Source organism: Heterodontus francisci, chromosome 25 (genome assembly GCF_036365525.1).
Source record: "Heterodontus francisci isolate sHetFra1 chromosome 25, sHetFra1.hap1, whole genome shotgun sequence".
NCBI classification, from domain to species: domain Eukaryota; kingdom Metazoa; phylum Chordata; class Chondrichthyes; order Heterodontiformes; family Heterodontidae; genus Heterodontus; species Heterodontus francisci.
This window is the reverse complement of record NC_090395.1, coordinates 66922791-66936441: the sequence shown is the minus strand read 5'-3', so window position 1 is coordinate 66936441 and position 13651 is coordinate 66922791.

The following is a 13651-nucleotide window of genomic DNA, read 5'->3' as shown; positions in this document are numbered from 1 at the left end:
GCCAGCCAGCCAGCCTCTCAATCTGGTGAACTGCGGTCAAGAAAGGAAGACCAAAAATGTTAATCTGCTCCTGCCATGTTGGTTAGCTCAGTTGGCTGGAGTATGATGCAGAAAGACACCAACCGTGTGGGTACAATCCCTGTATCGGCTGTGGTAGTTCATGGAGGCCTTGCCCCACACTTGAGGAGTGGTGACCCTCAAGCTATACATCACCAAATGTCTCTCTCTAATGGGGAGAGATGCTTATGGTCCTTTGGGACTATAGCTGTTGCAAAGCAAAAGACCAGCAAATTGGGATAAAAAACCAGGTCCCACTTCAGGTCACTATCCAGTGTCCAACCAGATTGGACTAGGCTGTGATAGCTATGGTCAGATAGCGAACTGCTTGATGGCACATGCCCATGAGGTACCAGGGAAGCCCTGCTATCTGCGGAACTAAGCCATAGCAATACTCAATATCCTCAGCAGAGGAGAGGAACAATGAGCAGAACTGACAAACATCTATTGAACAGTGTGATTGAAGACTAGAGAGATAATTGCCTTTCATTTGTGATGGTTCATGCAAAGCTGGAACAATGTAGGAGTCGCCACTGAAAAATAACTGGCTGGATTTGTAAGTGTGGGCTTTAAGACTGTGTTTAATATCTTGTCATTTTAATCAATTAGCCCTAGGATGAGGGTAAATTTTCATAGTTGTAGGTATTTTTAAAGGGCTTCACACGGTTGTTTTGCTTCTTCCAGGAGACTCACTGAGTTGTAAGTGACAGGCAAAATTATTCTATGGGCTCTGGAGAAAATGGGATTGATGGGCCTAATAATCCTGTTACTGAATTTATGTTCTTATGTCTGCATGCAGTGTTTATAAATGGTTAGGTCGTTAGTGAATTATTTAATGTGATTAATGTCCCTGTCCTCCTATTTATATAGATCTCAATGCCTTCTTGCACAATGTGTGCCTGAATATTAGAATTGAGAATGCAACTTTTTTTCTATTTAGGATTTTCCTTGTACAAGAAAGGAGGCAACACAGAGAAGATCAACCAAACTCATACTCAGTGAGGAAAAGTTGAAAAGCTTGGGCCTGAAGGAGAAGCCTCAGGGGGATAGTATTCCAATATTCAAGATATTTAAGGGAACAGATCAATTGAACCCAGCTAATAACATAAAATCATACAGCACAAGTGGTCATGCAGCCCAGCATGCCTGTGCTGATTCTTTTGTAAAGCTAACATTCACAGCCCATGCCTAATTGCCTCTCCTCTCCTCATTCTTCTGACCAAAGTGTATCATTTCACACTTCTCCGTGTTAAATTGCATCCATCACATGTCTGCCTATATGCTTTGAGATTGGTGCAAACCCTTGAACAGGGGAACAAACTTACAAAGGGGAAAGTGCAGGGTGGTAAGTGTATGGAATGGACTGTTGAGGGAGGCGCTGAAGGTCTTTGTCATACCAGCACTGTACTTCGCTAGTTAGAAAGTTGCTTCAGCGATATTCCATGTGGTATTTGGAAGATGGGAGAGCTATTTCTCTGGATTTTCCCACGTCCTAACTCCTGTACACTCATCATGCCCTTTGCTCGCTGACCTACATTGGCTCCCGGTCCGGCAACACCTTGATTTTAAACATTCTCATCCTTGTGTTCGAATCTCTTTGTGGCCTTGCCCCTCCCTATCTCTGCAATCTCCTCCACTCCTAAATCCCTGGGGATCTCTGCGCTCCTCCAGTTCTGGCCTCTTGCTTATCACTGATTTTCTTCGCTCCATCATTGGTGGCTGTACCTTCAGCTGCCTAGGCCTAAGCTCTGGAACTCGTTCCCTACACTTCTCCATCTTTCTACCTTTCTGTCCTCTTTTAAGTTGCACACTTGTCCAAATATCTTTTTATCTGTCTGAGTATTATCTGGTCATTATCACATTGATGTTTGTGGGAGCTTGCTGTGTCCAACTTGGCTGCCTAGTTTCCTATATTACAACAGAGACCGCACTTCAAAAAGTACTGCAAAGTGCTTTTAGACGTCCTAATCTCAGAAAAGATGTTATATTAATGCAAGACTTTTTTTAAAGTTTGTTTCGTGTATTCTGTGAATTAAGGAATGCTCCTTGCAGTTCAAATTCTGTTCTGCAACACTGAGCTTCAACCAAACATACAAAACCAATTGAGCAGATGTTCTAATAATGATGAAGGAGATGGATATGTACTGAAGGTTGAAATCAGATATAAGTCCTCCGTGTTAAACTCTCTCCTCACGTAAGTGGTGTAAATTGTTATGGTAAAAGATAATTGGATTTTTAAAAAGTAGAATATTTGGATTTCCACACAATACTCAACAAACTATGAGAGTTGGTTTTCTGTCCTCTCCAAAGCAGCAAGCACAAGGCTGAATGAAGACCTGAGCAGACTTGTGAGATTTTCCTAGCTTAACTGTGCTGGTTGAACCAGTGTTGTGGCCAGTATGTGTGACTTAACAAACATTATTAAAAAACGTTTACGTGGGCATTATCACATTACTGTTTGTGGGAGCTTGCTGTGTGCAAATTGGCTGCCATGATTCCTACATTACATAGTTGCCTTCTCTTCAAAGGTACTTCATTGGCTATAAAGCATTTTGGGTAGTCCTGAGGTTGTGAAAGGTGCTATAGAAATGCAAATCTTTTTCATTTGCTCCACAGGGATTCACTGACAGTAGGGTTGTTGTCACGGTAACAGTTCTTAAAGAGCTGCCGCTGAGATGTAACGATCAACTTTCTGAATTTGTTTTCCACAGTCACTTTGACTAAGTTAGGTGTAGTTTTGTCTCTGCCCCAATCTACCACAAAGCAGACTGCTCTTGGAATTCCAGGCTGTAAGCTTTGTTTGGTGTGTTCTAGCTCCAGGTTCCCCCACCAAGCTAGACTGAGGGGCTGGATCCATGGGAAACCCCTCGAACTGTATCGTTAATATTCTGAATTGCTGTAAATGTAAAACTGTAATTGACATGACAATTGTGAAACGGAAGGGTTGGGAAGAAACTCATGACAGTATTGAAGGAAACTGATCTCCCTTGCAATGTTTGTATTTTTTGGTGCTGTTTGGAAACTGTTTGGCAATGTAATTTTTACAGATTTTTATGAATAAAGTATATTTTGGAAATAAAAAAAAAAGTTCTAGCTCCAGGATTACAAAGGTTGGAGGACCGTGAAACCCCTCTTTGAGTCTCCAGTTCACTGGTGGGAAGCGATTAAGGAGAACATCAAGAGGTTCTTCATCCACAAAGGTGTTCAGAAGGCGAGAGAGAGACAGAGGGAACTGTCCCGACTCCAGAAAATTATGCAAAATCTACTCCGGTTGCAGTCAATGGGGGTCGAGGTCAAGGAGGACCTCCAAGAGGTGAAGAGCCAGCAGGCCTCGCTCTTTGCCAAGGAGGCCTCCAAGATCATCTTCCGGTCCAGAGTCCGCTCCATCGAGCAGGATGAGACGTGCTCGCGTTACTTCTTCCAAAAGGTACACAGAGAGAGCTCTGTTATCAGCAGCCTGAAGGAAGAAGATGGCTCGGTAACGTCTTCGCAGTCCGACATACTAAGGATCAGCAAATCCTTTTATGCTGGGTTGTATGACGCGAAGCCCACAGACAGCAGAGCCTCCCAGTCCTTCCTGTCATCTATCACAGAGGTCTTAGATGACAGCAGGAGGGAGAGACTGGACAAGCCACTAACTCTGGACGAGCTGACAAAGGCCGTCGAGTCTTTCGAGACGAGTAAAACTCCCGGGAGCGACGGCTTACCGGTCGAGTTGTATTTGGCCCTGTGGGACTGGGTCGGCCCGGACCTGCTGGAAGTATATGAGAGTATGCTCCTGGCCGGCAGCATGTCAGAATCTGTCCAAAGTCATAGCCAGTCGAGTCAAGTCTGCTCTGGAGCTGGTGATTCACCCCGATCAGACCTGTACTGTACCCGGCAGGAAGATCTCTGATAGTCTCGCGCTACTCAGGGATACGATCGCCTACGTACGGGACAGGAGGGTGGACACCTGCCTCATCAGCCTGGACTAGGAGAAGGCTTTTGACAGGATATCGCACACCTACATGATGGACGTGCTTTCCAAAATGGGGTTTGGGGAGGGAATCTGCAATTGGATCCAACTGCTCTACACAAACATCAGTAGCGCAGTCTCAGTCAACGGGTGGGAATCGGAAAGTTTCCCGATCAAATCTGGAGTCAGACAGGGCTGCCCTCTGTCCCCGGTCTTGTTTGTTTGCTGTATTGAACCCTTTGCTGAGTCTATTAGGAAGGATGCGAGCATAAGAGGGGTGACAATCCCAGGCAGCGGAGGCACTCAGGTTAAAACATCCCTGTACATGGATGACGTCGCCGTTTTCTGCTCGGATCCGCTGTCCGTGCGCAGACTGATGAGCATCTGCGACCAGTTCGAACTGGCCTCGGGAGCCAAAGTTAACCACGGCAAGAGCGAGGCCATGTTCTTTGGCAACTGGGCTGACCGATCCTTTGTCCCCTTCACCGTCAGGTCAGATTACCTGAAGGTGCTGGGGATATGGTTCGGAAGGGCCGGGGCGTGCACCAAAACATGGGAGGAGCGAGTAGCCAAGGTACGACAAAAGTTGGGCATGTGGGGGCAGCGATCTCTCTCCATTGTGGGTAAGAACCTGGTCATCAGGTGCGAGGCGCTCACGTTGTTGCTCTACGTGGCGCAGGTCTGGCCCATACCCCACTCCTGCGCCGTGGCAGTCACCCGAGCCATTTTCCGCTTCGTCTGGGGATCTAAAATGGACCGGGTCCGGAGGGACACGATGTTCAAATCTCTGGACAAGGGCGGGAAAAATGTACCCAACGTGGCCCTCATCCTGATGACCACCTTCGTGTGCGGCTGCATCAAGCTGTGTGTAGATCCCCAGTACGCAAACTCCAAGTGTCACTACGTGCTGAGGTTCTATCTGTCCCCGGTGTTGCGAAGGATGGGCCTGGTCACATTGCCGCGGAACGCTCCATGCAGTTGGGCCGTGCCGTACCACCTATCCTTCGTGGAGCAGTTTCTGCGTGAAAACACCTTTGACCACCGGTCCATCAGGCAGTGGTCTGCACGGAATGTCCTCAAGGCCCTACGGGAAAAGGAAATGGTGGATCCTGTCGGATGGTTCCCCGAGCAGACCGTCAAAGTCATTTGGCGGAATGCCTCATCACCAGAACTTTCAAACAAGCACCAAGACGTAGCTTGGCTGGTGGTGAGAAGGGCCCTCCCCGTCAGATCCTTCATGCACACCTGAAGTCTCGCCCCCTCCGCACAGTGCCCCCGCGTTGGCCGTGGTGGGGAAGAGACGGCCGCCCACCTCCTCCTGGAATGTGCCTTTGCAAAGCAGGTGTGGAAAGAGATGCAGTGGTTTTTGTCAAGGTTCATCCCAAGCAGCTCTGTAACACAGGAGTCTGTGCTCTACGGGCTGTTCCCAGGGACGCACACCGAGATAAACATCAACTGCTGCTGGAGGACTATCAATTCGGTGAAAGACGCCCTTTGGTCTGCCCGAAACTTGCTGGTCTTCCAGCGCAAAGAGTTGTCCACCACCGAATGTTGCAGACTGGCACATTCCAAGGTCCAGGACTACGTGCTGAGGGACGCACTAAAGCTTGGGGCAGCCGCAGCAAAGGCTCAATGGGGAAAGACCACAGTGTAATGTTCCCCCACCAAGCTGGACTGAGGGGCTGAATCCATGGGAAACCCCTCGAACTGTATCATTAATATTCTCAATTGCTGTAAATGTAAAACTGTAATTGACATGACAATTGTGAAACGGAAGGGTCGGGAAGAAACTCATGACAGTATTGAAGGAAACTGATCTCCCTTGCAATGTTTGTATTTTTTGGTGCTGTTTGGAAACTGTTTGGCAATGTAATTTTTACAGATTTTTATGAATAAAGTATATTTTGGGAAAAAAAAAAGTTCTAGCTCCAGGAGGCTGGGAGCAGTGATGTCTTTGAGGAGAAACAGAGGAGAAAGACACCAACAGCAGAGGACAGCCCGAGCCTTACTGCCTACAAGACACCCCCCCCCCCCCTTTGATATCACCCCATGAGTAACCAGGAGGGGTTTCTGAGCCCAACGAATGTGAAACAGCTTGTGTACACTATGGGTATGCAGGAACATACCCAAGGATTGGGACTAGCAAGGACAACTGGTGTGGGAAGCAACACCCAACTTTAAAATGCGTATAAAGATTGTTTTGATCAACGTGTGGAGCATTAAATCCACTACGCGATGTGTTTCAACCTTAGACTACCTCGCCATGGTCAAAGCCGACCTGCTGTTTCTACAGGAGTGTGGAATACCACACCTCAGTACCTACAGACAATGGTCGCGATGATGGTCACACGGGACATCAATCTGGTCAGGGGGAAATGATTCCCGTTCCTCTGGTCTGGGTATTCTGCTGCGGGGAGGCAACCTCATCATCACCAAAGTTAAGGAGGTGGTGGGTGGTCGCATCCTCGTAGCAGATGTAACGTACAACAATTCTCCGCTCCGGTTGATCAACGTGTACGCCCCGGCTCAATGCAGCGAGCGACTGTCCGTCCTCCAGCAGCTCCCACTGCTGCTGGCAACATCCAGACTTGTTATTCTAGGCGGTGACTACAACTGCATTATGCACGCAGTTGGACGATCCGGCAGGGACAACTGCAAACTGGACGCTACATCCAGGTTTCCTAATGGAAACAGTAAAAGATGCCAAACTGCACAACGTCTTCAGCAACCCTGCAGATTGAGCGCAGCGTAGATACATCTGGTCAAGATCGGACGGGTCTGCCCGTTCCAGGATTGACTTCCTGGTTGTGTCCCGTGCTGTCATAGTCAGAACCACCGACGTCAAGCCAGTGTTCTTCTCTGACTACTGCGCCACACTGGCCGACTATCACTTACAGGACGACCCTAGAGAACGTTGAGGAACTCAAAAGGGATTACAAAGATTGGAGAACCGTGAAACCCCTCTTTGAGTCTCCGGTGCACTGGTGGGAGGCGATCAAGGAGAATATCAAGAGGTTCTTTACCTTCAAAGGTATTCCGAAGCTAAGAGAGAGACAGAGGGAAATGTCACGACTCCAGAAAAGAATGCAGAATCTACTCCAGCTGCAGTCGATGGGGGTCGAGGTCAAGGAGGATCTCCAAGAGGTCAAGAGTCAGCAGGCCTCGCTCTTTGCCACAGAGGCCTCCCAGATCATCTTCCAGTCCAGAGTCTGCTCTGTTGAGCAGGATGAGACGTGCTCGCATTACTTCTTCCAAAAGGTACACACAGACAGCTCTGTGATCAGCAGCCTGAAGGAAAAGGATGGCTCGGTAACGTCTTCACAGTCCGACATACTAAGGATCAGCAAATACGTTTATGCTGGGCTGTATGACACGAAGCCCACGGACAGCAGAGCCTCCCAGTCCTTCCTGTCATCTATCACAGAGGTCTTTGATGACAGCATGAGGGAGAGACTGGACAAACCACTAACTCTGGATGAGCTGACAAAGGCCGTCAGGTCTTTCGAGACGAGTAAAGCTCTCGGAAGTGACGGCTTACCGGTTGAATTGCATTCGGCCCTGTGGGACTGGATCAGCCCAGACCTGCTGGGAGTATATGAGAGAATTCTTCCGGCTGGCAGCCTGTCAGAATCCATGAGGAAAGGCATCATCACCCTCATCTACAAGCGGAAGGGGAAGAGGGCGGAAATCAGACATTGGCGGCCCATCTCACTGCTTAATGTTGACTACAAGATTCTGTCCAAGGTCATTGCCAGTCGGGTCAAGTCTGCTCTGGAGTTGGTGATTCACCCTGACCAGACCTGTACTGTACCGGCAGGAAGATCTCTGATAGCCTTGTGCTACTCAGGGATACGATCGCCGATGTATGGGACAGGGGGGTGGACACCTGACTCATCAGCTTGGACCAGGGGGAGGCTTTTGACAGGATATCACACACATATATGATGGACGTGCTCTCCAAAATGGGGTTTGGGGAGGGAATCCGCAATTGGATCAAACTGCTCTACACAAACATCAATAGCGCAGTGTCAATCAATGGGTGGGAATCAGAAAGTTTACCAATCCAATCTGGAGTCAGACAGGGCTCTCCTCTCTCCTCGGTCTTGTTTGTTTGCTGTATTGAACCCTGTGCTGAGTCTATTAGGAAGGATGCGAGCATAAGAGGGGTGACAATCCCAGGCAGTGGAGGCACTCAGGTTAAAACCTCCCTGTACATGGATGAATTTGCCGTCTTCTGTTCTGATCCGCTGTCCGTTCGCAGACTGATGAGCATCGGCGACCAGTTTGAACTGGCCTCGGGAGCCAAAGTAAATCGCAGCAAGAGTGAGGCCATGTTCTTTGGGAACTGGGTTGACCGATCCTTTATCCCCTTCACCGTCAGGTCAGACTACCTGAAAGTGCTGGGGATATGGTTCGGAAGGGCTAGGGCATGCGTCAAAACCTGGAAGGTGTGAGTAGCCAGGGTACACAATAAACTGAGCATATGGGAGCAGCGATCTCTCTCCATTGTGGGTAAGAACCTGGTCATCAGGTGCGAGGCGTCACGTTGTTGCTGTATGTGGCGCAGGTCTGGCCCATACCCCACTCCTGCGCCGTGGCGGTCACCCGAGCCATTTTCTGCTTTATCTGGAGATGCAAAATAGACCGTGTCCAGAGGGACACGATGTTCAAACCTCTGGATAAGGGCGGGAAAAAAGTACCCAATGTCACCCTCATCCTGATGACCACCTTTATGTGTGGCTGCATCAAGCTGTGCATAGATCCCCAGTACGCAAACACCAAGTGTCACTATGTACTGAGGTTCTATCTGTCCCCGGTGTTGCGAAGGATGGGTCTGGTCACATTGCTGCAGAACGCTCCATCAAGTTGGACTGTGCCGTACCACCTATCTTTCGTGAACAGTTTGTGCAGAAAAACACCTTTGACCACTAATCCATCAGGCAGTGGTCAGCACGGAATGTCCTCAAGGCCCTACGGGATAAGGAGATGGTGGATCATGTCGGATGGTTCCCCGAGCAGACTGCCAAAGTCATTTGGCAGAATGCCTCATCACCAGAACTTTCAAACAAGCACCAAGATGTAGCTTGGCTGGTGGTGAGAAGGGCCCTCCCCGTCAGACCCTTTCTGAACACCCAGAGTCTCACCCCCTCCACATGCTGCCCTCCAGGTGGCTCTGGTGGGGAAGGGACAGTTGCCCACCTCCTTCTGGAATGTGTCTTTGCAAAGCAGGTGTGGAAAGAGATGCAGTGTTTTTTGTCGAGGTTCATCTCAAGCAGCTCTGTAACACAGGAGTCTGTGCTCTACGGGCTGTTCCCAGGGTCGCACACTGAGACAAACATCAACTGCTGCTGGAGGACTATCAATTCGGTGAAAGACGCTCTTTGGACTGCCTGAAACTTGCTGGTCTTCCAGAGCAAAGAGTTGTCCACGACTGAGTGTTGCAGACTGGCACATTCCAAGGTCCAGGACTACGTGCTGAGGGACGCACTAAAGCTTGGGGCAGCCGCTGCAAAGGCTCAATGGGGAAAGACCACAGTGTAAGGTCTTCCTGCCATAGTGAACCAAGGGTCTGGAAGCTGTGTAAAACCCTTCGGGCTGTATGCACCAAAATTTGCTGTGTACTGCAAATATACATTGCATGTAAAATAGAATGGAAGGATTGTGAGGCAACTCGCGTTCTGTATTGAAGAAAACTGATATCTTTTGCACTTTCTGGAATGTCAACTTGGAACTGTTTTGTAATGTATTTTTTACAGATTTTTATGAAGAATAAAGTATATATTTGGGAATTTTTTTTATACAAACAAGCACTAAAGGTTGGGCAATGGGGAAAAGCCAGTGTGTAAGGTTCTCCTGTCATAGTGAACCGAGGAGCTGGATCCTGTGTAACACCCCTCGGGATCTGTACACCAAAATATTTTTTACTAGGTGAAATTTGAACTGTTTTGTAATGTATTTTTGCAAATTTTTATGAACAAAGTATATTTTTGAAAAAAAAATTTTAACTAATTTTTATGAATAAAGTATATTTTTGGAGCAAAAAATGAAGTGACTCAGCAGATTTACCTGTTTCACACAGCTCCAAGAGGATGTTCCCTGTAGATCTCAGGATATCATTGGGAAATGGCTCTCAGTAGGTAACTTCTATCATTTGCAGGCCTAATGAGGCTCTAGCTAACAAATAGTAAGAGCCTCTTTGGCAGGTAATGAGCATTGAGGGGTATGATTGGGGCAAGTCATAGGTCGAAAACTTAAGCTCACAGTTTTCTGACACTCATTTGTGCTAATGGTGAGAAAGATCAGGAAAGGAGCTTTGAGCTGAAACTGGTCCTTGTACTGATCTGAAGGGGGAGATCTTACTCCATCCGCTGGCTACTGAAGGAACTGTATTTTACAGCTGCACTGTTTCTGTATCATAGAAACATAGGGCAGGATTTTAAGAGCTGTCTTCGTTCCCAGCGGCGAGCTCAAAAAATGGCGGACCACACGCAAGGGCTGCATGCACAAGCCACACGTCAAAGAGCTGCCGCAATCTCCCACGTGGCGGCTTATTTAAATAGCCGGGGCTGCCTGACTCCGCCAATCACATGGAGGGGGTGGGCTCTCCATCGCCGACAATGGCGTCAGCTGCCTGTGAGCAGGCGCTGGCACCATTTTTAAAGGGCAGCCAGCCCTGCTGGCAAATTTGAATTTTTAAAGTGAACCCACCCAAAATTTACAAAATAAAGTTGTAACGCCCCTTTCCAACCTCCCCAATAAAAATTACAGTAAGCTTTTGCCCTTTCCCCCCAAATCACTTAACTTTGAATTCTGACTTTCCCCTCCCCTGACTGCGCAAAGTTGAAAGTTCATCCATTCCCACCATCCCCTACACTGATGATGCTTATTTGACCCTGTTTCCCCCAACCCACAGTAAAAATCTTTACTCCTCCCCCCTTCCCACGAGTATCACGCCTGCTTTCCCCCAGACGAGGAATTGAAGGCGTGGGAGTGCCGGCCACCGTGCCGAAGATTGCAGTGGTTCCAGAAGATTCAAGGTAAGTTGATTTAAATTTATTCATCTCATTAATTTAAATATTTAAATCCAGGTCCCGTCGCCCAGCGGCGGAGGGGGACGGGGTCACCGCAGAGCCTCGCCTCCGCCGTGAGGATCGGGCCGGGCCCTCCCTACATCCGCCTCCGTAGAGGGCCTCTGCCACAACCATCTGATGGCAACCCCCCCATCCATCCCACCATGGAGCCCGATGTCGTGGGCTTGGTAAAATCCAGCCCATAAAACGATAAGACTACATTCAGCCCATCATACCTGTGATGGCTCTTCGAAAAAGATATCCAATTAGTCTTACTCCCCTGCCCTTTCCCCATAGCCCTGAAAATATTTCCCCTCTCAAGTTTTTATTCAATTCCCTTTTGAAGGTTATTATTGAAAGAATACATACCTACCATTTTTTAATAAGAAGTTAGTATCTCCGTCAATTGTACTATGTTTTTAAATTTACTTCAGTTCCATTCCTTTCACAGAAGTATAATTTGCACTTCAACAATTCTACTCAGAGACCTTTTCGAACTGTAGCAGCTCATTACTGCTGGAACAGTACGTACAAACCAGAGCTAAAATTGCATGTTTGAATTCCAAACATGTCTGATAAAATGGAAATGTACAAAACTTGTCATGGTTTGATATATTCATACATATTGTAAAACCAATGAGAAAAAAACAAAACAAAGAACATTGATATTGCGTGGAATTGGCCGAAGCCATCTGCCTATCGGATCTATTCAGGCAAATGATCCATCGTATATCTGTTGTCATTCTACGAGACCGTGAGCCAGAGTTTTAAATCCACCCATCACCCTGTCTACTAAAGGCCTGCACAGGTATAAAATTGAAACCTGATCCGGGCCCGACCCGACCACAGCCAATCCGAATCCGACCCGGGCCCGAGACTTTTAATCTTTTTTCACGCCCGACCTGACCCGACCCGAATATCGCAATAAATTTAATGATATTAAACAGTTTATTGTGCTCTACCTTGTCTAAATGGTCATACCTGTGATCCTGTTCATCCATTCCGGCAGCAGGCTATTCCTGCAGATGGAGTTGGGGGGAATCATTGATGAGCCTTATCCCGTGAGTTCCAGGAGGTAGCACTGGTCTAGCCCGACCGGACCCGAGCCCGAATGCTGGACTCGGAATATAGACCTGACCCGACCCGAACCTGACACATGTAGTCGAGTCTGGTCGGGTTCGGGTCGGGTAGCCAGGCTTTACTGCTTACTCTTCCAGCTCACCAAAATTATGAGGAGTTTTGATAGAGTAAATAGGGAGAAACTGTTTGCACGGGCAGGTGGGTCGATAATCAAAGGACACACATTTAAGATAATTGATAAAAGAACTGGTGAGAGGAGATGAGGTGAACTATTTTACACAGTGAGTTGTTTTGTACTGTCTGATAGGGTGGTGGAAGCAGATTCAGTAGTAACTTTCAAATGGGAATTGGATAAATACTTGAAAAGGATGGCATTTTCAGAGTTGTGGGGAAAGAGCAGTTAAGTGGGACTAATTGGATGGCTCTTTCAAAGAGCTGGCACCAGTATGATGGGCCAAATGGTCTCCTTCTGTGCTGCATGATTCTATGAGGTGCTTTTCAAATAAAGAGATCTAGCCAACAGTTGTTCAACTGACATAAAATTATGTGGGTGTCTGCACAAGTGGAGGGAGGTATTCTGTTTGAGGTAAGGTTATTGTAACCTAGCAATGTGTTGGAGAGTTCAAATTCGTTCACAGGTCTCTCACCTGATTCTCAAACCAATAGCCTGGTTTCCCTTTATCTAACAGAAATTCACCCGATCCTTTTTTTAAACGCTGCCGTGGTTTTCTGTTCCACCATCAGTGCTGGTAATCCTCTCCTGAACTATATCAACTTCTTTCCTAAAATTTGTCTAATTTTTCCATTTTTCCCCGATGCCCTTAACTTTAAAGGGTTCTTCAATTCTGACAAGAACTGTTTGATCTATTTTTCCCATTCTTGTGAAAATTTTGAAGTTCCTTCCATACAAAAGGAATAAAGACCAAGCATAGACAATCTTTCTCTTTAAGCTCAGGAATCAGATTCACAGAACTTCCTTTGAGTTCCCTTTAAGAACCACATCTTTGTTCTAAAGCAGAGACCAAAACTGTACAGATGAAGTCCCACTTAAGACCAGATACAACTTTGATACCACCAATAAATCACAGCACACACTACACATTCTAGAATTTTATTGATCACCTGTGGACACTGAATTGACAGTTTAATGCATTATCCAGAAAAGCCCCCAGATCTTTCTCCTGTTCTGTCTGCATGTTACAACATAGGGGGGGAATTTTATGCTCTCCCCTGAGTTGGGTTTGGAAGCAGGGAGAGCATCTAATTGGACGGAATGGTGGTGGAGGGGGACTTTGCCACCTTCCCACCTGCACCCAAATTAAGTCTGACAATCGAGGTCCTTAAGTGGGTAGTTAATGCCCAATTAAGGGCCTCATTCTGCTGCCGCTAGAGTTAGTCCAGTGGTGGGCGAGTCTGTTGCCTGTTGCCACACAGGGAACTCCGGGGGTGGGGGTGAGGGTAGGGGTGGGGGTCCCTCGTTAAAAGTGCA